The sequence below is a fragment of the Diceros bicornis genome, chromosome 5, assembly GCF_020826845.1.
Source record: "Diceros bicornis minor isolate mBicDic1 chromosome 5, mDicBic1.mat.cur, whole genome shotgun sequence".
In the NCBI taxonomy this organism is placed as follows: Eukaryota; Metazoa; Chordata; class Mammalia; order Perissodactyla; family Rhinocerotidae; genus Diceros; species Diceros bicornis.
In genome coordinates this window covers 30673971-30678381 of record NC_080744.1, presented here as the reverse complement: position 1 = coordinate 30678381, position 4411 = coordinate 30673971, and the positions used below count along the sequence as shown (strand labels likewise).

The window sequence follows — 4411 nt, the reverse complement described above, 5'->3', positions numbered from 1 at the left end:
ACCTATATAATATATAATATACCTAGATTAGAACACATTCCACACTGAACTATGTAGCTGACGGCACATAAAGACAATTCCATAATTGGTGTTAAGGATAAAATGTAAAATGGCATGGCTATCCAGCAGAAGGCATTTATACTCAATGCTTTCACAAATCCTTCTTCAATATGGCCATTTAATATATATTTTTCATGGAAAGCACCTCACTGAATATATTTATTCACCAGAGTGTTTTGTATTTGGTTATGTTAAGTACTGTTGATACTGGTAAAATAGTCTGGGCAATTTAAGAGATGAGTTATAGTTCTCTACTTGTTGTCGTGGTGATGGGAACCTGAATCTTAGTATAAAACATTCTCTCTCCCCCTAGGTCTTCATAATTCATGACTTCTCAGATAGGGTAGTTTTTCATATCAATACCTGGTATAAATTATCATTTTTCTCTATGGACGTTTTATTCAGTTAACATTTTATTTTCAATTACCTGATGCAGGTCCAGAAAATGACAGAACCCTATTTCAAGGCCTTTGGGATAGTCAGAAACTTACCCCCCATGATCACTTAAGGGACCAAGATTTTTTAGGATTCTCCACTGCAGGTTATTTAGGCTTTTCCTCTTTTAATGTACTCAAAGTTTTTCATATATTTTTCTACTGTGTTCTAACTTTACAATCTAATGTTACCTATTTTCTAGTCTCCACTCTTTAGAGTCTCTTAAATGGATTCTGTAATTACTGTTACCAAAAGAAAAATAATTTCATTTCTGAGCCAAAGGAAAATAAATAAGCCAATTTATTATAAATATAACAAAATGCAAATTAAAACAAATGTGCATGAGTGTCTAAGTATATTTATGTATTCAAATTTTTTACAATAATACAAGACTCCCAGAATTCTACATTACTTTTGCACATTCTTCTACTTTTATGGAAAAAAATAAATGATGTATCATTGTGCTGCTAGCACTAATAACAAGTTAATAGACACTATACAACAAGAAATATATGTAGTAAGAATTTTACACCTCTTTTAAGCTATCAAACATTTCTATGAGATATTTGTCCTGCTCATTTTATACATGATAAAAATAAGGTTAAGAAGGGGTAAACATTGAGCAAGTTTATACAGCTAGAAAGTGACAAGTAGATTTCGTGTCCAGGTTGGTGTTGTGTTTTGTTTTTTGGTTTATTGTTGGTCCAGAATGGCGCTGTTTTAGAATGCACTTCTGCCTAGTGTGAAGTAGGCTGCGACCTGTGCAGAAAATGTGATTCTCTGTTCACCCTCTCACACTTCTTTCCTACTTTCGAAATTATATTGAAAAACCTTAGAAGATGAAGACTTAGACTCAAGAGTGTACTTGAGTACCTTGCAAGTGTGTCAGACAGCAAGAATACAGAACAACTGATACAATGTGTTGTTGTACATTCAAATGATAAAAAAACTAAGAAAAATAAAGCCACAGTAATGTGCACAGATGCAAGAAAAACCAAGTAATAAGAACATACAAAATAAAGGAGGAAGAATGTCATGACTGTTGTGAATATTATAAAAATCTGTTGGCCCTGGAATTTATGTTTCTCTAGGCCTGACTTTATTTTGCTGATGGCAATCATCATAACAGTACTTATATAGAATCAAACATGTGTCAGGCACTGTTTTAAGTGCTGTTCTAAGTCCTTTACATACATTAACACATTTAATCCTGTCAAAATGGGGTAGATATGATTATCTCCATTTTTACAAGGAGGAGATTGAAGCCCAGAGAGATGAAACAACTTACCAAAAGTCACACAGCTAGTGGCGGCAGAGCCAGAATTTGAGTTCAGATAGTATGGTTGTCAATGGTATTCTCTCAACTGCTATCCTGCTCGGCCTCTACATTTCGTAGCATGAGTCTGAGGAAACAAGAAACTATTTCAGTATAGTCCTAACTTACACTTTTGTGCATAGAACTTTTTATCAGGAGAAGGAGTTTTGGGGATATGTAACTAAATTTTATTTATCTTAACCATCTTCCACTTCATAACTGTATAAACTTGCTCAATAAGTTTTTTTTTTTCCTAAGAAGGGATAATAGAGCCTCTGAAATTAGGTGTTCAATCAACATTTGCCTTTTTTTAATTAAATAAAAATTATATTGTATCATGTTACATCATACTTTGTCATATTATATCATATCTGAAGATATTACGCATATCAGAAAACTGAGAGAAAGAAAGGACAAAGGAAGTGTTGACATGGCAGCTGAGGTAGAGAAGATAAATATGGATCCCAGAGACTTCGCGTAGGGAGGAAAAGAGGAGGAAAGGATATCTGCTGTTCGGGAGACAACTTGACTCTCCTTTCGGGTAAATAACTGATAACATTATGAGATTTCTCTCAATACTGAATAATGAAGCCAGTTTATTCTGACCTAAGGTATGGTTGTAGTAAATTGCTATTCCTAAATTCAACTCTGATGAGATTTAGGTCAAAAAAAAAAAAAAGAAAAGAAAAATAATTACCTCTGGAATTTATCCATATCTTATTTTACATCTATTACCTAACTGATAGTTTCTGCAACCATTTAATGTAAATGTTAAAATAAAGTTCTTAATTCCAAGGAGTTGGGAAGAGGGGCAATATTACGTCGTGTCTAAGAATTTGGTTCTAGATTCAGTTCCTGATTGTAGTCCCCATTCCACCACTTACTAGCTATATCACCTTGAGCTTACTGGTTTTCTCTAACTACAGTGAAACTACAAATGGTTGTGATACCAGAATTAACACTTAAACATTGTTTTGTAAATTTAGCACATATATTTTATGACTCATCTAACAAAATTTTAGTAATAAATGTAAAATATAGGACAGATTGTGTGTATGTGTGTGTGATAGTGGCAGCAAAATATTGACTGGTATTAAATCTGGATGAATCATTTTTTCTTTTATTGTTTTTATTTAAATTTGAAAAATTTTACTATTAATACAAATTTTTCTCCAATAATAAACTATGAAGAGATAGGTGCAATTAGCTTTATAAACATTTTATTACCATGAATATGTTCCTCCTCCCCAAAAAAGATATTTTCCTAATTCAGTTAATACAATTGAATGTCAATCTTTTAATTATTTATTTCCCACATATTATTTCAGCTGTGAACACAGTTCTTCAAAGATTTCTTCTATGCCTCTGACTAAGTTTCACAGTCCTGAATAATTTTCTCAGAGCCACCTCCATTTCCTTATTCTGGAGACTATAGATCAAGTGGTTGAAAAGTGGAGTGATCACAGAATAGAACAAACTCATAATTTTCTGTGTCTTAGCTGGATTGCCTGCTGTTGGGATCACATATACAACCATGATAGAGCCATAGAACAAGGACACCACGGCCAGATGGGAGCCACAAGTGGAGAAGGCCTTACGCCAGCCTTCTGCTTAGGGGACTTTGAGCACAGCTTTAACCACCAGGATGTAGGAGCTGGTAATGAAGACCAAGGTGGAGAAAATGAGGAGTGAGTTATAGATGGCACAGATGATCTCAGTGGCAGGAGCTGGCACATAGGACAGCTTTATAAGGAGATCACATAGGAAGTGATCAATCTTATTGTGACAACAAAATGGGAGCTGAGAGATTAAGTAAACAGGCAAGAGGAAGTATGAGAAGCCGCACACCCAGCAGCCGGCTCCTATTCTGATGCAGCGTTGACCTGTCATGACAGTGGAGTAGTGCAGGGGCCTGCAGATAGCAAAGTACCTGTCAAAGGCCATGGCAGACAAGAAGGTCTCAGTGGTGCCCATGGAGAAGAAGAAGTAGGACTGAAAGAAGCAACCAGAGACAGAGATGGTGGTGTTCTCAGAGAGAAAGTTGGCTAGCATGTTAGGGACAGTGGAGGTGGTAAACCAGGACTCCAGGAAGGAAAAATTGGCCAGCAGGATGTACATTGGAGTTTGTAGTTGATAGTCCCACCTTACGGCACAGATAATGCACAGCTTTCCAATTAGTGTCAGAATATATGTCCCAGAGAAGATAGAAAAGAGCAGGATCTGAATTTCCCAGGTATAATGGAAGCCTAAAAGGATGAATTTACTCAGAGAGCTAGAGCAATTATTTGTGTTGTAATATTGGTTTGTTTTTAAAGCTGCAAAAACAATAGATTTCCATATTAGATGTGGCCTTACATAGTATTACTCAATAGGGCAGATGTCTTGCTTAGGATCACATCATTCTGCATGTCTGTAAATATCAAAATATCATGACTCATGCAGTGATATTTCCATGATTTTTAGATATTCATAGTCCTATTCTGGATATAATAAATACAAAGTTAACAGTCATTTTCCTGTCATTCTGAGGTTTACCATCAAAGTTGGTATAGACAATAAGCAACTGTATACAAGGATGTGCAATGTTCGTTCAAGCAGTGA

At 35.2% G+C, this 4411-nt stretch overlaps 1 pseudogene; it reads right to left on the bottom strand.

Annotated features, from left to right (window-relative positions):
- Window positions 1–3154: 3154 nt before the first annotated feature.
- Window positions 3155–4148, bottom strand: LOC131405542 (olfactory receptor 11H7-like; annotated as a pseudogene).
- Window positions 4149–4411: the final 263 nt, after the last annotated feature.